This window comes from Lepeophtheirus salmonis, chromosome 6, assembly GCF_016086655.4.
Source record: "Lepeophtheirus salmonis chromosome 6, UVic_Lsal_1.4, whole genome shotgun sequence".
NCBI lineage: Eukaryota > Metazoa > Arthropoda > Copepoda > Siphonostomatoida > Caligidae > Lepeophtheirus > Lepeophtheirus salmonis.
The window spans coordinates 56876653-56900622 of record NC_052136.2 but is presented as its reverse complement, the minus strand read 5'-3'; the positions used below and the strand labels follow the sequence as shown (position 1 = coordinate 56900622).

Here is a 23970-nt window from a genome sequence, read left to right as displayed (position 1 = left end):
GTCACCCAAGTGGTGCATTGATGCTGTTGGAGGGATCTTCCTCGATCATAATCAAAAAAATTACACGATGTACATTAGTAAGTATAACAACTTATTCCACCTCTGTTTTGAGAGTTCTTTCCTTGTTGAAGCAGTTTAATTTACAATACATACACTATTTATAAAATATATTAAATAGCTACTTAACAATAACAATATCTATACTTAAATTAAGATTTTTTAAGAGCAGGTACGTGTTTCAATGTCCCACCTTTGTCTTAATCTCTGGACTCTATATAACCACTAACATTTTACATATTATGTCAGCCGAAAAGATGGCGCCAATGAATGTAAATGATATGATTCTTATTTATTATCAACCTTCAAACTATTCGTGTAGAAGTTTATGAAACATTTTTTTTTAAATACTGTTGAAGACAAAGATTGGTTTGATCAACATTACTCAGACTACGCCCCAGCGAAATCAACCGTTCAAATATGGTTTACTAAATTTATACATGAGGAAATAAGCGTCGAAGACAATTGTCGGAGTAGACGTCCGAAAGAGGAAGTTACCGACAAAAGCATCAAAGAAGTATCCAGAATAAATTTGAGTTATTGTAAAGTGAGGTTGATCAACATAGCTGAGATTCTTTAGGTATCAATAGAGTGAATGAATATTTGGACATGCGAAAGCTCTATGAAGAATGGGTGTCTTGCAAGTTCCCCATTGTTCTAAAGCAATAAAAGTTAATCATTTGGAGCAATTCAACCAACATAAATACGATATTTAACTACTGCCCATAGTCCAATCGACAGTCAGGCCAGTGAACTGCACGCAATGAACCGAATTAAATGCGTGCGGCTGACAAGGTTATAGAACCAATATTCTGGAATGTGCATGATATAATATTGATTTGCTATCCCAAAAAGGCCCAATTAATCAACAACAATTATTTGAAGTGTTTAAATTATAAAAAACAACTCTATTTGAATAAAATAACACCTATTTTTTCATTTAAATAAATCCACCCTGTTACAAGTCACTAAAATCGATCACAAAAATTTTCATAGATTAGGCTCCGTATGACTTCCCCATCCACCTTATTCTCCAGAAATGGCCCATTGACTCTTTCCTGTTTCCTGAGTTTATAGCGTATTAACATTGTGTATCCTTCCTCACTTCCAACCAAGTCGTGCAAATCTTATTCATGATGATTTATTTGTACGTTTGAAAGTTAAAAAAAACCAGAAGCCCTCCTAATCTTTCTGGTGATTTCTTTTATATTTTTTAAACGCAGTCGGTCCCAATCCAATAGACTAATAACTTCATCTTTTGTCGGGTTTAAGTTGGCCATTCTTTTCAATGATTCCATGATATTGGCTGAGTATTTTATTTTTATTTTGAATAAAGAAACTATGGAAAAAACATATAGCAGACGTATAGTTCTCTTAAATGACTATTCTTTGTTGTGGATCCCCCAGAAAACATAGTTAAGTCATCTGTGCAACAAAGACACCTTAAGTGGGGAAAAAAAAGAATTATGTCACATTCCATGTGAATTTTCTGGTTAAAAGTCTAGATGCACATAAAAAGAGTAGAGATTTTATGTTATCAAATATAGCCATACTCGTTTGGGATTTGGATAGAAGAGCTCCAGCTATCCTGACGATAAATTAACCAAATCTTTTTCTAAATAACTTTTCAATTATGAATTTGTGAAAGAGTGTATCGAAAGCTTAAGAAAAATCAACAGTTATTAAAGAAACATTGTCAAATGATTCTAAAAAGGTATTCAACGTTAGAGGTACATTTTCCATTAATTTGTTTTTCATAAAACCATAACAGACCGGATGTAATATTTGCTTCAAAACTTTGCTCAACCGGTTGCCTAAACCGCAGGAAATTTACATAGTCAAAGGTCCTAAATTTTTTAAAACATCTTGGATACTTACTTTGCTTGGGACTAAGAATTATGCATCCCATTGAGGCAAATCTGGAAAGTTACCAACGGATAGAACTTCTTTATAAAATGAAAATAAAATGGCGTTAAAAAATTAGGATACTTTTTATAAAATTCAAAGGTAAAACTAGATAGCCGAGTGATCTATTAGCTTTTGCATCTGTACAATTTATTGCATCCTGGATTTATTTTTCAGTAAGATGCTTCTCAAAAAAATCAATATCATTCTTGGAAACTGAAAGCGATTTTTCGGGTGCACATCTCAATTCCTCACAATACTACTTCCGATCATTTCTGCATGACAGTGTTATTGAATAATTATTTGAAGCGTCGTGACTTCATTAAAATCCCTCCCCCCCCATTTCCGAGTTATTTCCTCCTTTTCAAACAAAACTGTTTTCTTTTTTTTATATATATAATGAAAATTGTCTCAAATATAGAAAACGTCAAAATCACAAACAAAAATACTACAAATTGTAAGTGTTGATGAATTGCTCCTTAAAAACATTTTTTTAAATATTTTTAGTCGGAAAATTATGAAAAACTAATAAAACATTAATCGAGTTTCCAATACCAAAGCCTTTCAGAAATATTGTGACAACACTTGCACCTAAAATTTCAAACTTTTGTCCTCAAAAACAGTTGATAATTTGATGCTAAAATAAATTAATTGCATGCTGAAACATCAGAGTGATTTTGTTCAAAAAAAGTTGAAGGTTTCTTATGAATCGGAAAGAAAAGCATCTTTTCTGAAATTTATATAAAGATTCAGGAGTAAGTCTTGAAAATTTAAGATAAACGTAAGGTAATAGTCGTACATTTAACATTATTCAAAGGGGATAATAATATATTTTTGAACTGATAATAGTGATAGGCAAATAATAATTAGTAAAACGTTTGTATAGTAACTACAAAATGGAATAGAGATGCATCAGTCTGTTAGTATTGGCTATGTAAGTGATAAATAAAAATAAAAAGGTTGTTACTCTAATCAGGTCCAGAAAAATTCAAACATTTGAATCCCAAAAAACATTTTTAAAAAGGTTAGTTTATAATATAGAATGACTGAGTCCCTATCCGAAATAAATATCTTCAAATTTTCATTCATTTGAAAAGCATTGTATGAAGGCATACATTTTATAATAATAAAGTATTGTTGATTCTTGTATTCCCAATTTTTTTTTGTTAAAGATGCTTTCAATATTGTTTTTAAAAAAAGTTACGACATTGTATTTCAGATTTTTTTTAAATGTAATATTTGTAATTATTTTGATTTTTAACATTTGCTCTTCATACAATCAGAGATTTCTTGTGTAATAAAAAGTATCCCAACATTTTGCAAAATGTGGAAATTTCCGCGGAAATGAGGAAAAATAGTCATACAAAATTATATGTATATTCATTTTCATCGATAACATAATTTTTTTTGCAATAATATATTGATCAAAATGATCTAGAAAATAATACTTATTTCATTTCTTTTAAATTGTCTGCACTATTAAACTGAATCTATGTATCATATATAGAACCCCAATGCTAAAGTTGAGTCGCACAAGGGTAGTCTGAAAAGTTTCCTCAATATGAAAATGACAGCACTTGTAAATAAAAGCTAATCACATATATTTAGAATCTTGTTAAGTTAATGGTAGTATTTTTTTGTGAAAATGAATAAAATCGAGAACCAAGCTTCATTTTCTTGTTATGAATGTGTTATTTAAAAAAAAATCCCATTTAACTGACCAAGGATGTTGTACTGATTATGTTTAAATAAAAATTATAGTATTATATTTACTCGAACTGGCCTAGTAATATTCTTTGAATTCCATATACATCATTATCAGATCGACACATGTGCAAACTAACAGAGTTAAAAAGAATAATTCCTTGGAAGTGCGTTGTCCATTGAGCTACGTCGTTCCATAGCCTAACCTTTAAATGGATTCAAACAATTGCAGGTACATAAAGACATGTTGTACTAAATTTTGACACGTTTAATTCAATCTAACTTGGAGTAATTTAGCCAGAAACAAAAAATGTATCATCAACAATTATTTTGCAGAGTACTATTTAGACGGGTGAAAGAGATGAGAGATCCAACGGGAAAAGTCGGTTGAGCTACAACGAGACTATGTTAAAAAATCAGAAAAAATGTTTTGCATCTTTGTTCGGTCGGAAACTTTTCAGAACACCCATGTATATATTTTTAAAAACCCTAAATTTCGGGGATTGTGACCATCCCCTGGAGTAGTCGTCATGTAGCTCACTCAGAAATAAGGTTGTTAAAAAGTTATTATGTAGAATACAGGGTTAGAAAATTGCCTTATTTATTCCAACAAGGAATTGAAATATAAGAGACATTTCCTAGAAATCGTAAATTTCTGCACTGTAGAAACATAAAATCTATAAACCGTGGTTAGATTGGTTCTTCTTGCTGTACATAACGAATATGTAGGTAGAATGGTTCCTGGCTTGCTGGATGGCTGACATTATATATATTATTATTATTGCTATTATTGTATGTAGCAAGGGGAGGGGAATGGAAAGAGAAAAAAAGTGCAATGTCATTGTCAAGTCCATAGGAGAAGGGGGGAGCTAAGAGCTCGTTAATAAATGTTGATCGATACATGAATTCTCTAAATTAACTTCTTTCAGAGGGTTGCTGCTGCTTCGAAAAACAAAGATAATTAAAATAAAGGTATGCAAAAAAAAAAAAAAAGATAAGGGAAGCAGAAAATTTTTTTACAGATTGCAAGTTTTTTCCTTTTCTCTCTTTTTTAATTTTCTGCTTCTTTTTTAAATAAATGTAAAAAAAAAAAAGACTTAATTGGACTAGTTTTGAAAAAAAGAAATTTGGCCTATAAATATATAATTTATTTTTCTAGGATGAAAAAAAAAATAGAGTATTTTGAGAGATAACTCATGGGATTAGAAAATTCAATCACATCTCATACACCATCCCTACATATATACCAGATGGTTAATTGTAATCTGAGCACTTACTGTGTGTTTTTTTTTGCATGACAATTATGACGACAAGAATAAAAAATAGACAGAGTAATCAGTAATAAATAAATATATAATTTTTCTTTTACATTTCCCCCCCTCAACGTTGAAAAACATAGGATAAAAATAATAATTTAATAATTAATTTAGGTTGAGTGATTAGAAATATGAATTCATATTTGGATATATTAAAGCATAAACTATAAGCTACAAGACAAATCTGAGCTCTCCTTCTTACGTACAAGTCGAGAAAATGACACATGAACGTGATCTACAAATTTCAATTTTTGTACGTTCTGACGCAGGAAACCCCCTGACAGAAGTTTCCAAGCAATTGGGTGTCTTCAAGACCACCTTCTACCCCCATTATCCAAAGTGAAAGGTTCGGTAGAAGGAAGGGCTCCTATCAAACTGGCCAAACTGAACCCGGAATAGCTATAGAAAACAGCCAAAGGTTAATTCCCTCAAGTCCATAAGGGCTATGCACGATGTGGACAGACCACTTTTGACACCAAAATGAAAGAAACTCATCCCCTCCGTTGCAACACTCTCTTTTGAACTAAATTTTGAAACTTCCCCTCCCCCTACAGCCCCTGCAACCCCCCTCGACAAGAACTTTTGGGTACATCATCCAAACACTGAAGTCCTCAAAGCAACTGTCATCCAGAACTAGGACACCATTACGGATGAAACCAACTGCAGTGTGTGCCAGGCCTTCCACAGCCGCCTGGAAGCCATCAATGCCGCAAACAGTGGCTACATTCATGATTAAGACCGCTCAGACACACATCTATTTATACTATTAATTTGGTTACATAATTTATTGTTAAATAATAATATTTTATATCTTCTTGAAGTTTAAAATTCAAAGTTGTAAGATTTTAATGGACCCCTCGGTACATTACATTTGTTTCTATTGGAGTTACTCTGTACCGATGTAAGCACTTTTATGCATCAGTATAGCCGCCATGGAGTTACTCTGTACCGATGTAAGCACTTTTATGCATCACTAATATACATTTATATAGTACATAGTAACGTCTTATTTGATTATACAAGCCACCATTTTAATTTCAATTATACATATCAATGATGAAACTAGAAAAAATATATACTATTTGCAAGTTGGTTTAACAGTCTATAACTTGCTGTTTCAGCTAAAAAAAAAATGAGTTTCAGCACTAAAATTTGTGTAATTTACACTTATATTTTATATTGTTGTATTATTAAAATTACAAAATGAAATCAACTAATTCCTCAACATTTCAAAAAAGTGTCAGTAGCGTTGAACCTGTATTGAACCAGATGAATAATATCTCCTATTTATTGAAAGGAACAACTCACAAGCTCATCCTCGATGCTGGGTGTTTGGAGGTAAGGTAATCATAGTCCTTATCCACTAAGCTGAAGGCAAGGTATCTATTGCTCCTGTAGTAGCGCACGAAGTAAAGAGTCCATTTTTTTTTGTCACTGAAGATGAAGGTGTGACCATCCTTTTCTCTCTTTGTGAGGCCATTTTTGGATTGATCCCAAATTTATCTCTTTTATAAGTGCGCATATTTCAAGAACACAACCCATAAGTAAACTAAGCACAGACTATGTATTAATATCACTCAGGCATGAACTATACGAAATATGAAACTGTGGACAATTAAGCTATATAATGTGCCACAGTCAGACTTGCCCCTCCAATAGTGGAAAGTTTAGAGGGAAAAAAAAGTTATATGATTGGCTAATGACATTAGTTTCTTATAAACAAACGCTATATGAGGTTAAAAATATTGAACTTTTGGTATTATGTGTGCAACTATTTGTCATTGATTTGAGGGAGTATCGATTTACAAAAACGAAAAAATGGTTTGTATTTTTTTTTTTTTTTGTGAGAAGTGTCAAACTTAATTTATCATTTTGCATTAACATTTTTATAGAACATAAAAAACGAATTAATAAATTAAATCAAAACATTACGCATTATATTACTGGAAAACATGTTTGATTAATTAATTTTGAATAATCAATAATAAATATATCAGTAGAAAGTAGTTTAATGAATGTCAGGTACTTACAAAAGTGAGTGTATGAAGTATATTTAAAAAGAAGGAAAATAATGAACTATTTACTTTCGAATTTTTTTATTTTATTTGAGAACAATATACATGAAACCAAACAAAAAGACAGAAAGCATGCGGGTCTTTATAAAAAGCTCTTGTGGAACAAAAATATTTATATATTAAGTAAAGTTTATAGATCTGCCTATTTGTCTAACAGATGAGAACTCATTTTTAACAACGACCTGATTAAAAAAGTGAACAAAAGAGGGAAATACACATAATTAATATGACTTTAAGTAAGGTTTAGCAACGAGCATATGTAGTTAGAACACTACTAGTAAATGCTTCATAAACTAAAGTACTCCTTGAAAAAAAGTACTCTAAAGTAATCTTAAAGTACTCTTATGGAGCTATTATTATTCTTTTATACTTGAGGATAGATCATCTACAGGGTACGGAAGCTATCAGTACGGCAAAAATGATCTTTTTTATCATATTAAAAATTAAACCCATATGCTGAATACTTGATGGATTTTTTTTAATGTTCCTTTTATTGGTTAGATGGAGTTGCACTCATTAAGTATAAGTAAACATTTTAGTATTAAATCTACTCCCTTTCACCTCGGAAGCTCTATTTTAGTCTGTGATTGAGGTTAAAGGTGATGTTAACGAATAAAGTAGACTCTATAGGAGGCCGAAAGTGTGAGTTGGCCTTTGCCACTTGGCCCCTTGCCCAATCATGAAATTCCTTCTTGATCCGACTGATAATTTCGCCTTTTGTGTTCAATTAGACTCAATTAGATTGTCCTATGATAGCGCCTCACAAAAAAAAACACAATCAGATTCTGATCCGGCGAGTTTCGAGGCCAGAAATACAGTGTGATGAAGTAGTTGGGAGCCATTTGATACCGAGTCCTGCTCCAACATGTAAGGCCTCCCATTGGTAACCATGTCCATCCAGGGCTTCACCTTGGTCTCTAGCACGTCCAAGAAGGTATCAGGGTTGAGCCTGAGGCATTGGGGGGAAATCATGAGAAGGCATTACGGACCTTTGGTGCTAGCCATCCCAATCACCATAATGTGGGCTGGGAATTCGTCTGCATGACCTTTAGAGGCCTCAAATTTCCTTCTTAACTCTGCAAACGAAGGTCACACTAGTCCCAGATTTGAATAATTGTTACGTTGCTGCTCTCAGGAATACCTACGTGTGAATCAGCTTATGAAAACCCGAGATTAACACTGATGCACTGTTGAGGGGTTATTTTCAATATTATTAGACTAAAGTTTGTTTACTAGTCAGTCCCAATTACTCCAGGAAATGCCAGGTGCTACAACTAATACACTCATTAATTAATTATATTTTTTTGGTGATGTGATCTTAATTGTATATTTCAACCTCTTTTTCACAACAACAACAAAAAAATAGGCACAATATCAGTTGGTGGTAGTTAAGCAATTCTTTCGAAATGGGTTACTATTCTATAACCTTCCGTTAGTGAACATACTTTTTATAACACGTTAATTGAATTGAGTAAAGGAGACACCTCAAAAATAAAACATTTTTAATAATATGGTAAACAATTTTAATAATTACGTCATTTGAGTTTTGTATCGTGTTTTTAACTATTCTATTCATTTTACCCCCTGTAAATCTCAATTAAAATAATGGAAACACCAGTATGAATGCAAAACATTGAGAAAAAATGAATCCTTATCTGGATTTCATTGGCATATTAAAAGCTATCTTTATAAAACCCTCAGACATTATCTGACACCCCAGTCAAGGAGGTGGATTCAGAAGCTCAAGTCCCATATTTTTTAGTAATGAGCCACGAGCTCCATGTTGCTACTCCAGTATTTGCGAGTTTTTGAAAAATCAAATAAAAAAACATGAGTAATTCAGTGCTAAAAATACATTTAATTATAAATTATGAAAAACTTGTGATTAAAAAATTGTTTTCGTAATTAATGTTCTACGAGTTAATTTAAAAATTAGTATAAATATATGTAGTGTAAATAAAATCAACCAACTCAATAATCATTTACAAACAATATAGGCGTACGCTTATTAATACAGATGGTAATAGTTGTTAAAATTGTGGCGAGTGGAAAAACATAACCTGAGAAAATATCATACAAATATGGTAACTTTGAGAAGGAACATATCTACTTACAGAGAAGCTTGTTTTGAGGCCTCTATGTCTTAATAGGTCGTTTCTATTTGAAACACTATGTCTCCAATTTAGATATTTTGATTGATAATGTGTGAGAGCGTAATATTGATATAAAATGTGGGAGTCTCATTCCCATTTCGTGACATACAAGAGCCTTAGGAGGACTTCTCTATATAATCACCACTCTAATAAAAGCCATAGCTGTTCATGACTGATTAAAGTCGTCGTCAATTATTTGACTAATTGTAATAATTCATTAAGATTTTCAAGGAAAGGAGATTAACTTCCGTTTAAATGTGTTTCATCACCGATGTATTTTTTATTATCATTTGTTACTCATTAAGTAATCTAATCAACTTATTTATATTCAATTTTTGACTTTTTTCAATCAACCATACATTGCTCATTTATTTAATATTCCATAAGAAATAAGCAGTTAAACTAAAAAAAACCCAGCAAATTGGACCTTTTTTTTGTCAACAAATCTTTTTAATGTTCACTCTTCTTTTTTAGCTATAAAATAAATCAATTGAAAAAAAGTGTTAGCTTCCAAATGAGATCCTTCACTTTTGTGTGATTAAACACATTCCTTATGAATTTTAATCAAGATAACATAATTAATCATAAATCTTTCATTCGGTTCAATATTTTTATCAATTGATTTAAAAGTTCCTCGATATAGTTCTTTTATGTCGAAATATGGCTCGGAATTGAAACTATACTTAAAAATCGTGGTTTAAAAAAAAAATTGTAAGACCAAATCCATGTCACTTGAAGGTTTTAATACTGCTTTTTAGTGCTTAAATTACTAAAAGAGTTGTAGGTATAGTAATTATCAGTTGTTTTACTTATTTTTAGCGGGCACTTGAGGTTTTTCTTACAGGTTTCAAGTAATCATAGTGTAATTTAAAAAAAAAAAAAATTATAAATATATTTCCATTGTATTACGTACATCTATATGGACATATTTGTATATTTGAAGGTACTAAATCAATTATGTTAATTTAATTAAGTATATATTTATATTAATGCCCATGTACAATAAAGGTGTATATTTGCATGTCACACTTTGTAATGTAGGCTAATTTAAACTAAATAATCACTGTTAATATTAATGAAAATGTACAATACATTTTCAGACTTTCCATGTTGTTGTATTCACAAACCTTGAGGATAATTAGTTTATACCTATTTCAAACTCATGAAAATATCAAATATATACGTGTACTCCGTATTTTCGAAACAAAATATCCATTGATTGCTTCATTAGAACAAGAGTAGTTGTAGTCCATTGCAACCTATTTAAAAATAATAAATTGTGCATTGAAATACAAATTTTATAAGCTATTCAATCTAATTCTGTGTATGGTTTGTTCTTAAAAAATTGTTTTGGGACTAATCCAAAGCTTAAACTCCCTTTTAATTCACCTACGACAGAGAAATACTGGGATGATGAGAGTTGGTTTAAGAAAGGGATAAAAATGGAGACATTTTAATTACTAATTTAATTTATGCTTAATATTTGAGATATTATTTTATTATTAAAATATATTAAGAAAAAATAATTAGGATTTCATTGATTTGCCTATAAAAAAACCTTTGGGAGCCTGTCACAATGTTTAAAGAGAAAACAGGTCAGGTCAAACGAGGACAGATGATAATCTTACCAAGGAGCAAACTATATATTGCAGTGGACACTTTTTTTATATTTTTTCGGACCAACCAAAGTATTTTTTTAAATGTTTCTATTAGTATAATATTTATTATATGAAAGAAGAAATTTAATTAACAGGATCGTTTAATGAGCGTCTTAAAGAAGTGGAAAAAACTTTTTCATTAGTTTATATTCTAATTATATAAATAAATCAAAAAAAAAAATTGAAACATTTAAATATATTTTATACAATTGCTTTAATTCAATGCTCTCTTTCATTTCATATTGTCTCTACTCTATAAAATAACCCTTAGCTGGTGATAGAAAAAGAAAAAAAGAGTGCGTGTTGAATGTAACGATTATTCCTCATGGAGTTAGCTCGCTGACACAAAAAATACCTATGTATTTTGTTGCAGCTGTCGATCCATGCATCTTACTTGATGCGTCATGACTATTTTATAATTTAATCTTTTTGAAAAATAATAAGTTGTCTTATTATATGCAGTGAAAAAATCTTTACACTTCTTTTTTGCTACATAAATCAAGATTTTTGTGAATGCAGTAAAATTTTCCAGTCAAATACTAAAAATATACAAAAAAAAACTAAATCTTCCTAAGTGTCTTGGAAGTCGAGAAAATGCCCTCCGAACGTGTCCAACGAATTTAGGTCCGCGCACTTTAGGACCCTGGTTGGATGAGAAGTTGTTACCATTGGTCCAAACCAACTACCCGGACTTGATGTCTATGCACACACGTCCAAAAAGGCCCAGAAGTGGGCAAAGAACGACTTGCCTTTTTGGCCAAAGAAAATGTGGCCCCCTACTCACCACATGAACATTTACAATGGAATAGTAATGAACACGAATTTATCTATCTTTTTATTTCAAAACTAATAAGGAATTGCAACATATACAAAAAAAAAGAGCTAACATACGTCACAAGCTAAATTTATTTCATGCTGCACACATTTAAGTACTTATAAAATTATATTTTTACGTAAAAAACAATTATTGATAAATTACAAAATATTTATGTATTTTTCCATCATGATTTTACAAAATGCGCTTTTGAGGGATTTATTAGTAGTTTTTAGCAAATTTGATGTGTCATGATGGCTATTCATAATATTGGATATTTATAATAGGTAGAATAAATCTTCAATTTGTGTTTCAACTTTTCACAATCAATACCTCATCGTGAAAAAAAAAAATAAACTGCGGAAGAGAGTGATTTTCAAAGTACTTTCAAATTAATGTTGGTTTTATGCTTGGGAAGGTGTTATGTTTTTCGAAAAATTAGTGAGGATCTTATATTTAATAAAATGATTTTCATTTAAGTCCATCTCTAAAAAAGTCCCGGGACAGGATGTAAAAAGAGTACGTCACTGGGGGAGCGGGGAGGAGGGTTAGTCATCTAAAAGCTATGAACAAAGAATTACTCAATGTCTATGTGAAAAATGGTTTCTCACACAAGATTTTACATTTTATGATAAGAGAGATAACATTTATTGATCATGACATTTTCTGTCAAGTCGTATGCAATTTTATCTTATATTTCCAGAATTCACCTAGTTATTTTAGTTTAAAGGTCAAACTTATAGAGGGTTGCATTGTTAGTTATAAATTAATATTCAACTATCATAGAATAACGCGTTCAAGATTTTTTTTATTTTGAACTAAATTGGCGTAAGTTTGATTCACGGCTCCTCCTAGGACGGAAATATTCATTATGCATATATACTTCTAAGACAATTTACATATCAAAATGTGTAATATTAATAAAATAAATAATGTTTAATCACACATAATCAATACAATTTCTCTAAACATTTAAAGAACATTAATTCGATACGCCATAACAAACAAAAAAGTGTTCACGTAGATAACTATGTTTCGAAAAATATTGATTATGCGTTGTTCGAATCGCTACCTGGTTTACAGCTTTGGGACACCCTATGATTAAAGATGGGATCTGTATAATGAAAAAACTAAGTATAGCGTTTAGATAAAGGAAAAACGGTTGTTGCGTGTGCTCTTTCTTCTTTTTTGTTCATTATTTAATAAGCCGTGCTGTTTTAATATCTCCCTCTAAATTAATATATATTAAATTTTGATATTTTCAATGCAATAATGCTATTTATTATGTAAAAAGTTTTACTCTTTAGCAGTAATTCATTTTCTTCCCCCGAAATCATATAATAAGCAGCAGATATTTATAAGGGTCTTAATTCAGTAATTCCATATTTTTGCTTCTGCCTTTTCCTCACCTACTCTTACACAAATCCCATCCTATCCTATCATTTAAGGGCTCAATATTTTCTTATTCATTTGAGTCACATGAACAAGGACCGTAATGATCCTTAAGACTGTCGGTCCTTCGGACTCTTAGAACTAAAAATGAGTAAAACAAGAAGAAATAAAGTTGAGGGAAGTTATCCAGAAATAAACTTTATAAGTTTTAGGACTGATATGCAGGGCTGAACTGGAGCGGACTGTAGTTTTATATCCTAAGTAAGGACTGACACAACACTAGGCATACATCATATTTTTGTTTCAATTCCTGCTGCAATAATGCATTTGTTCCCTATCGTTGTAGTTGTGGTTTTTTCTATTTAAAACAAATATTTAATTCCTTAATGGTTGTTAAAAACCGTCAGTTGTCAATTTAAGATTGTATTCATCAATATATTTTAACTACGAGTATATACATAATACAAACATATAGATGCAGCTGAAAGCAAATTATGTAATGATTGCAGGTCTTGAAAGAATTTTTCCCCTGCTTCTGCTTCTTCTGCTTCTCTTCCTTATTCCTTTCCTCTTTCACCCATAGAGTTAGGTAGCCTAGCTACGTACAGAAAAAAAAATTCTGAGTCAAAATAAATTTGTAATAATGTGGCCCGTAAACACAAAAGCAAGATTGAGGGATTTTTCTCAAAATTAAGTCTGATTTAGTGTTAGTCGGTCCATATTTAGGATTAAGGACCGTGGTCTAATCCAGTTTGATACCATCTGGTATAGTCCCACTTCTCGGTCCTTAAAAAATTGATCCCTTGTGACGTCATTGAGGGTGCGTTACCTTCTTTAATTACTCTCTTATATAATAGAAAATATACTATAACTAAGTAAAAATCATTTATTTTCATATTTTATTAAATTATAATGAAAAAAATAAAAATATATATACTATATTAAGACAATACATCTCTCATATATCATATTTGCCTCGATAACCCTTCGAAATTCTAAAGAAAAATTTAAAGTACCAGTGCTAAGGACTGACGGTCTTAAGAATCTGTTCCAATGATCAAAAGTCCTAATACTGGATTCGACCGAATCAATATGGAGCGAAGCTGTAAAAGTTTTCATTAGATTTGTATTCTTCGAAAAATAATTGTAAATTATTCTGATTATCCCAAAAATTGCATAGAAAGAAGCCAAAATTGTTTGTCAAAATAAAAGAATTAGAAAGTAATAGATTTTACGTGAAATTTGTATTGTGGGACAATTAAAGTCTCTTAAATCAAATAAAGGCTTTAAATTATAGCTAAACTTATATCATATTAAATATACACGTTAATAAACAGGGAGACAGAGGGGCTCTCGTACTTCTTAAGTTATACAAAATATGCCATATTTTCGTTACATTTTGTATATTTTCTGACCCAAGATCAATATAAATAAAACCGAAAATAAATAAATAAAATCCTAATAACTCGATGTTTTAACCAATATACGGAAAACTCAAGCCTTTCGATCCGGAGGGCCCTCAACATACTTCAAAACTTTTTCTCGGAGCTAAGTATTGACCATCTTATTGAAATCTATTTTTGTCAAAATTCCCTTCTCTTCTTGACTGAATGAAAAAAACAAACCCTGTTTTTATTAAAAACTTCTCCCATCAAATCTAATTTCCTTCTAACTGATTAATTCGTCATGGAGTATAATTTTACATTCCCATGCACAACTTCTTGCCACTTCAAAGGTAGTAATTTTTTTTTTTTTGAAATTTCAATATTAATTTCCTCATTTTCTAACCAAACCCATAATATCCTTTGTGATTTGGAGTAGCAGAATTGGACCTTAGCTTTTCATTATCTCTAAATCTTGCTCTGTCTTCTCCTCCAGTTTCATTTTCAGAAACTTTTATCAGAGCCATCCACAAAAATTCTTACAATCCAAGAGAATAAAAGAGTCTTCCAAAAATTCCTGAAAGACATCATCCCAAGCTCCCCGAATTTCTGGATGCAATATATTCTTCTCCACAAAATTGGGCTGTTTGTTTCATTAGGAAATATAAAATGTTGGCTTATTATATTTATATATTGGGCTCAATATACAAGGGTCATTTGAAAAGTCCATGCAAAGTCCGAGAGATGGCACTACTGATGCGTATCGAAGTTATTTTTAGTTAGTAACATCTCTGGGAAGAATACACATCAACATTCAGACAGATAAGTCTATGTATTTATCGTTTAACATGACTCACATGTTTGAAAATAATAAATGACTTAATATTAAGAATTAGGTTTTTTTTAGAATTTCCAAAATCTAATGCTGTTCACAAAAATTACATTTTTGGGAGCACAAACATCAAAAATTCTTAGTTATTCTTAAAAAGTTAATTTTTTTTAAATATAAAATTTAAAAATCTACAGTTGTTCACAAATAGTTTAAATTTTTGGGGGAAAAAATTAAAAATCCATAGCTATTCTTAAAAAATTAATTTTCTTAAGAATTTGAAAAATCCACATCACTACTCGGAGACTTATAACTATTATTTGTTATTAGAGGGGTTTCTTGGATGTATTGGAGGGGGTTTAAAGGATTCAGGGATTTCTTAGAATATTGGATTGAATTGAAAAAATATTGCAATAGTATTACTCACTATTGAAAGTACTCCCATGGGGGATGGAACAAACAAATATGTTTAGATATTTGGCATACACAATCTTAAACGAATTTATAATTTGAACAAAATACTGGCAATTTTCTACAGGGCAGTTTTCCTAGTGCCCTGAATAAGAACCCATTCATTTCCAGACAATCAATTTTAAGAATACTGATTTGAGGAAAAGAAAAAAAACTTAAACATTTTTCTATATGAGAGTTCGGCGTTATTATATAGTGTATTTTGTTAACAGCTGTCGATTGTTTACCCCTTATTTTTCCTGATCAGTATTTTGAACGTTGAATGGTTGAATTATAATTAGCTCCTTCTAAACCATACAGAACTGCCAAACTACAAACTTATTGAAACCCTTTCCTTCTGTTTCTTTTTGGAGAAAAGTTGAGTGATACAATAAATGTAACGCCGTGTGGAATAAACATATGATACAATTATTTATGTAGATATCACTGACATCACTAATCAAGATAGGTAATGTGTTTTTTCGGTAAAGTTAAAAATCTTTTTTTTACGAGTAAGATTAAGTATTGGTTTAGCTTTTTGGGATCCGGAAAATTCCTTGGACTTCCTTTATGACACGTAAAAGTTCGGGTATTTAAAACCAGTTTGGGCCTTGGACCTTTTGGCTAATATAAATTTACCTATACTGCACCTGGATACTTCGAATCCCGGTCCAAGCCCCGTCTTATCTCTAATACAAAGTGTTTTTGAAAAATATTGATTCATCTTGAACGATAAATATCAAATTAATATGCATGAATTACAGTCTTAAGATACATTTTTTTCTGATTCAAAAAAACATTTTAATAATTTCTGCATCCTTTTCTGAATTGGAAAAAATGCTTTTTAACTATAAAAAAATGACTAAAACTTCACTTTTTCTTTGGAAATGTAATGAATGCATCTTTCATTTTGAACAAACTTATTGTTGTTATAAAATTTGAAACATTAAACAGGCACCTTTGTCTATAATGTAACAATTATTTAAATATTATGTCTTTGTCATATTTTGTTGTTTAATCCTTGTAAATTATTGTAAACAATTTTTGAAAAAAAACTGTTATAAAAAATAAGCAAAGTCAACCGAAAAATACGAAAGTCATAACCAAAAACATGTAGAAACGCAGATCTGTGCATGCAAAATTGCCATCAGAGACTCTAAAGTGCTGGGATGTAACCACACTACTGTGTACCAGGTGACCGCATAAGGTAAACCAAAAGCTTTCACAAGGTGCCGATCAGGCCAGAGAGTCCAAAAGAATTGGTTGAGACTGCAGCATTGATGGCAAAAGAGGCAAGGTGTCCGTTAATTACCTTACTCGTGAATTTCGCAGAAGCCAGACCACCTTGCGTTGCTTCTTGAAGCAAGAGTTGAACCTTAATTTCTTCAAGAGAACTCATTGTCGTGGTCTGAGGCCATAGAATCGAGTTAAGCGTGTAACCAGACAAAAAGTCCTCCTCAACAAACTTGAAAAGCAAGACCCTTGGCCTCCCCGTAGCCCCAACTGTTCCCTATTTGACTATGTTAGTTTTTGGCACCTCAAGGGGTAGCTTTCAGAGGTTTGATACATCACAAAGTACCAACTTAAGACCACTATCATCACTTCATCCCAATCCAGATCCGAGCTTTGTAAAGAACTGATCTGTAAATTTCCACACCAGCCTGGAATTGTTCATTAAGGCCAAAGACAGTCATATTGACTGATAATGTAAATGAGGTGAGAGCCTGGATTGTATTTATGAATTATATTTTCTAAATTTGATGATACTTGTAATGATAAAGTGTTCAGATGAACCACCTGGTATAATGTACAAATCTAATCCAGACTTAATTCTGAAAAATCATTCTATCTTACTTTTCTGTTGACAGGCCACTTATATATTAATTTTATACACTTTTTATGTATTTAAACAGATTAGTAGTTCTAAAGCTTTAATTCTTCTTTTTAAAAGAAGTTTAAATTAAAAAAATATATATATTCTTAACAATATGAAAATTATAATTTTATCGACGTTATGTTAAATGTTTAATATATTGTTTCAATATTACAATATTGAACAATTTTTATGCATTATCACTTAAAATTTGCTATTTATATACATTTTAATATTTTTTTTTCTTTTTTGCATTGTACTGAATAAAGATTCGTTGAACATGCTTCAAATGGGGCTTCCCTAAATAATGATTAAATATCATAATTTTATAAGCCATTTACTCCAAAAACTTTTTGTGGTCTAAAATAATTCTGCCACAAGTTGAATCATTTTTACGTCAATCAAATACAAACCATTTCTATTGTCCCGTCCCCTCCAGTGGATATTTTTGAACATTTATAATTTAATTAAACTTTTTTATGTTTGCCAGAGATGAAACCTACTAACTCAATTGCAGTGTCGACTTGAAAAGTTATCCACTTGAGTTGAGATTTTTTAAATATCATGGGATTATATTGATATTCGATGTTTGCCTAAATATGAATTTTTGAATATGTTGTTCAGCTTATTTAAGGCTGGGACAAGTTATCTTCTTATTCCTGCATAATGATGATTTCAAATTTTATATTTGCTAAGCGATTTGTAACTTGAGGGCAGTGCTAGGGATTTTTAAGGGCGGGGGGGGATGCATTGTATAAAATAATTACTTGCACTGTATATATTTAAAAAAAATATATATACATATATTTTTCTGAAACTTAATGTACAAAAATCTTTCCAAAAAATATGTTATCTTTAAAAAAATTCTCATCGTTAAGAAATTAAAGATTTTGGGGAAAAACATACGTAAGAGTATTTCATTTTATCTGCTAAAAAGATTCACAATTTTTTGTGTTTGAAAAATAACAAATTTCGAAATTTAATACAACTTTAAAAAGACAAAAAACGGGTAGAATAGTTCACAGTAACTCATCAAAGTTTCAGCCATTTTTGACGCGGAGTTGTATGTGTGAGTTAATGTGAGTCCGTTGGTGAAAAAAAATTCTGAATTTTTATTTTTCAACGTTGTATTCTTGTAGCTCTGCACATTTCCATCAGGGAAGTTGAAGACGGATCTGGTTAAAAGATGTGAGCATTCCTGAAAAGAAGTCTGTAGAATTTACAAGGCGACTATATGGGAAAAAAAATATTTTTTATTATAGCAAACTCTAAATCATTAGAGTTTCTATTAATGATGTTTTCCTAAATATTGAGCACCGTTCTTCCTTTAATTTCATTGTGACTTCCTTAATGTAATTTCAATGTAAAGATGAACACTAAAATATTTGAATATTGTTCATAGAGGGTCAAGGTGATAGTTATTTGACTTACAAGGAGGTACTTGATATCACATCTTTTGCTAGGTTTCATTAACATATACACATTAGATATAAATGATGATATAATCTTCTTTCATGAATAACCTCACAATCTATTGAACTTCTCTCTCCTTCATGCTCATTTACCCCCCCTCCCCCATTATTTCTCGAGAATTGATGTACTGTATAGCCTTTTTTTCCTCCTTTCATTTCTCTCTCCCGATGAACTTTCACTCTTCATCTCAAGCAACATCTTCTTCAACTCTTTTCTTCCTCATAAACAATTAATCAGAGTAGGTCCTTTAAGCTTCATCATTGCCACAATTTATATGGCTTTTTACATAAACTTAATACAAAATTGGTAAATTTGACTCATGTTTAAGATGAGATATACGGATCAGAAAAATATTTGTAACATACATGTATAGAGAGAGAGAGAGAGAGGCCAAAGATCCTACTAAATTACCTACGCACCTGAACGTCCTCTGATTCATGAAGATAAAAATCGTAATATATCATATGATATTGATTGACTTAATATCTTATAATAATATAGATACATTATCTTAAATCAATATAACGTACATAATAAGAAATAGTTGATGTATTGATATAAATATATATTGATAACATATGTTTTTTATCACAATCTCGATTCTTTTTCGGTCGCAACGCAACGTGAGAGTGAGCGCCCGGTAAAAAAAAGAAAGAAAAGGGCGTGCGTACCTATATACTGCTGAAGGACAGTGAATAAGAGTAAAAAGGAAAAAACGGGCTGCGGCGGACTATTTCTCCTTCCTTACAAATTGTATAGTGGCGGTTGGTGTTGATGGGAACAACGATAGATGATGTTTAGTAGCTAGAAGAGCGCCAAGTTTGCTAAGCATAAAATCTCTTAAAGAAAGTTTTGGATATATGTTATTCATTTACTTGGAACTAACTTGAAGGGCTCTTCTTTCTTCTTCTCTCCGACTATATATATATACGTAAAACAATAATAAATTGAAGGAAACCTGTTGAAAAATAAAAATATTTTGCTGCTTGAACAAGTAGTGATGTTTTCTCGGCATTACTGATAACTCCATCATCCTTCAATAATAATAAATATCACCATACTCAAAAATACAATGATACGAACCTGCTTTTTAATTTAGTGTGTTCATAGCAAGAAAAAGTGTGGCGGACCAGTGATTTACAACAATTAAGTACACCCTCAAAACAAAGAGCTTTTCATTTATATATCGGAAAAACAGAGAATCATCATTCATTGGCAGGAGTTCTACTGAGGGGAGAAATCTGTCATTTAACTCTAAATTCAAAGAAACTCTTTGTAAATGATTGTCTAAAGTATGAACACTCATTCAATAGTTATTTATTTGAAAAATCGACTTTATGTATTTTTGTTTTGTTTCAAGATTAAATGATCCTGGTTCATGCCATTCCTTATATCGGAAGAATTCAGCATGGCAGGACTCCCTTCTTCAGTACCTGATTCACATATTCTTGAGCCTAATATCCAGTCTCATCCATCTTGTTTGTACGGTCCTCCTCCAGAGCAAGATTCCTCCATTTTTGTAAAAACTGAATACGACCAAGGTAAGACCCCCCTCATTCTACTAATAATTACATATATATGTATGTTTTTTTTTTTCATTTCGTATGTATTGATTTTATTTTGATATCGGCTCTCCTATCAACTTACTAACTATGATTGGTTATTGTAAGCACTGAGCATAATTGAATTTGTTTGTTTGATGAAGCAAAAGAAATAAGGGATTTTTTTGCTTCACATCAAATGATATCTTTTACTCCAAGCACCAGTACACACAGTTCTACACGTTAGATATCCTCAAAATCATATAAATAGACCTCATGAAAACTGGTCATACGACTACATCAGTGACATTCATTTATAATATAGCATGTTGAATCTTATTATGTTATAACCATTCCATAACCAAATTCTTCTCTGGATACACAGATCCCCTTTCTTTTCCTCCATAGTCCTTTTTATTAATGACTTCTCACTTCTAATAAGTTTTTACTGATGAGTAATGATCTGTTTCGTTGGCTTTTCCTCTTAATCTTATCTGTACTAAATTAACGATATCTCAATAAATATATCACAATCCCTAGTAACGGGAAATCATGTTTGATATATGTACAATGTTCATATCATATGTAACATAATTATCAATAGCAAAATTCAATCAAATAAAAAGATAAATCACGCTTAGATATTAATTGGATATTTGTTGAGTTCCAAGCCTCGGTTCTACACATTAAAACTTGAATAATTTAACTTCCAATCTTGCAGTTTAATAAGACTTAAATGTCAGTCGAGTCTTCAATATGCAATTCCCTAGCTTTGTTCTCTATTTATTCATTATTTAAATCAAGTGATCTTTGAATCAAAAGATATACTTTCTTTACAAGAAGTAACATAGAAATATAGTTGACCAAAACATTGAATATATCTTTATTCTGGGCCCTTTTGATTTCTTTATCGACCTATTGTAACAGAAAAGTTCCTTACTTAGTTTTTTAATTACTATGACTTAACTTACTATAGGCCATCTTGAAGTAATGTATATTTGATTAATTCGCTCATACCCTATAGACCATTAGGCTTTGAGGTTTGCTTAATTATTTGTTTGTTTACCAAGACTTTTATCTCTCCACAACCTTGCGGTTATGAATATCCTTTATTAGTTTGTTCATACGCTATGGGTTTCCTCTATTTCAAGTTATTTTTTAAAGTTCCTATAAAGAAGGCCTATAAAATGAAATCGGCTAATCAGATCCAATATTTTTATTTCGTTAAAAATGGTTAAATAATCTTCTGAATGAATTAGCAATTATTGTCACTTTTAAAGTAGATAAAAAAAAATATTAAAAAATTAATTGCTTGTCCACTTTATATTACCTGTCTTTAAATCTACTGAAAAGAAAAAAGGTTGCACTTTCAAAAAGAAGAAGAAAATGTCGTATTTTGTTTATTATTTTTAAAAATAAATAAATAGTAATTTGACTTTTATGACTTTTTATATTAACCAAAAAATTAGTAATTTAATTTTAATTTTGTTTTTTGTGGAAAATAAAAGGAAATATGAACATTCAATTACTTATAAACTCATACAATCAAAGAGTTTCTGACATTATTTTATTTAATCTCAAATGTGTATCAAAAATTAAGCCCTCATTCTAGTGTTAATATACTCTATCATCCAACACTTGGTAGCTCTGACAGTTTAAAGTATGTTCGAACACTGTTCTTCATGTTACAACTATAAAAAGCATCGCACCCACCATAGATCATATTTTCTACAAGTATATTAAACACCTTTGTCGTTCAAGCTGATTATTACAGCAAACTAAAGTTTTTAATCCACTACAACTTTACTTTGCAGAACTGCCAATCAAAAGCCCTTTGTTACCTTTATGTATTAACTTCTCCATCAATAAGCCTTCGAGACTCGCAAACCTCCTCCACTATTTCAAATGATTACTAGAGAATAATAAAAAACCATGGGTACATTATATAAGTTGCTTGCTCATCATACTTTCTATCTACAAATAGTGGACAAGGAGAGCGTAAAATTGGAATTCAATTATTGCAACCTTTTAATATTAAGGAAATGACTTCGCTAAGTGAGGCGAAACGATGCGTCGCTCAGCAAAGAGTACATTTATTATTTGAGTAGGAGAAGAAGGGTTCCTACTTTTTCGAGATATCCGGAAAATTAGTACTTTAAGAGGATTATGAAAGTCTACATTATTTTGAAAAGCATGTGATTGTGTCTTATATAATGTCTCGGAGTCCGATACAAGAACAGAGGAAGGTCATTATGAAAGACACTGCGACATCATTAGGGGAGTTTATCGATTTGCAAGAGTACAAATGTCGGAAGCGACTGAAAGAGACGGATTTGTACACGACAACTACCGTAAAAAGTACTCCTGAAAATTAATCTATAATTTTGTCCATAAAAGACAAACTCAAAACCTCCTCCTCATAATTGGATCTTGATTCTACTTTCATGATCCTGCAATGTATTAGTTGTCCGAATATCTCGAAAAAGTCGAGATCCTGATCCTCCTACTCTAATAATATATTGTTCGATTCTCTTCACATAACAAAATTATTTCCTTATTAAACAATCCAACAATATTTTTCCCTGCAGAATAACCCCACATTTAGTTATACCCTAAAATCTTGATTTTTAAAAAAGGCTTTAAAGGACAAACCTTCATGAATTGAAAGTTTTAATGGTCATATTCGTTTTCTACGGCTTAAATAACATTAATACATCTGGGTATAAGTCTGCGGCCGTTCTAAGACCTTTTTTTTCATAATGTTATAAAAAGGTTGTGTTAATTGACTTTCAACTTTACGCTCCCCTGTTTCCAATTTTGAGATAGAAAGAAACAATATGACGTACAGGAAAACATAATAATGAATCAAAAATCATTTACTTTATTATTTGATTGAATTTGAATATTGATGTTCTTGATAATATCATAGCTGGGCATTCTAACTCATACTCGAGTCACACTTAAGGTTCATCAAAACCATAACCCAAGTTGCGAAACAAAGACCATGTAATCAATATTTGTCTATAGAAGTCGTCTACGCAAAACTTTTTATATAACTAAGTATGCAGTCTCTATGAATTCACCCTTTTAATTGAATGAGTAAGGGAAATTCTGCAAAGTGAAGAACAAATGATATACGTCACAAAGGAAAATGATAAAGTGACGTCACGTAGCCATGGAATGTACTTATAATGGATTAAGGTTGTTGCATGATTGAAATTAATTCATATTTCGATTTTTTTTTTAAACCAAGGAGACAACATGGGGAAGGCCTAATTCAGTTAAGTCATGTTCAACCTAAAATATACAGGAAGATTATAATTGTTTTATCTTGTAATTCAGAAAAAG

At 31.0% G+C, this 23970-nt stretch overlaps 1 protein-coding gene across 20 annotated transcripts in view; it reads left to right on the top strand.

Moving 5' to 3' along the window:
- LOC121119572 (signal transducer and activator of transcription 5B) overlaps positions 1-23970 on the top strand; it is a 104179-nt gene that overhangs the window by 32810 nt on the left and 47399 nt on the right. For 13 of the 20 annotated variants that reach the window (XR_011781008.1, XR_005864793.2, XR_011781010.1 and 10 more), the window contains exons 1-2: positions 19309-20373; positions 20442-20622. The exons of the other annotated variants lie outside the window; for them this stretch is intronic. The gene's annotated coding sequence lies outside the window, so the exon portion shown is untranslated. Of the gene's footprint in view, positions 1-19308; positions 20374-20441; positions 20623-23970 lie in introns of those variants that run through there. 20 annotated transcript variants of the gene reach the window in all.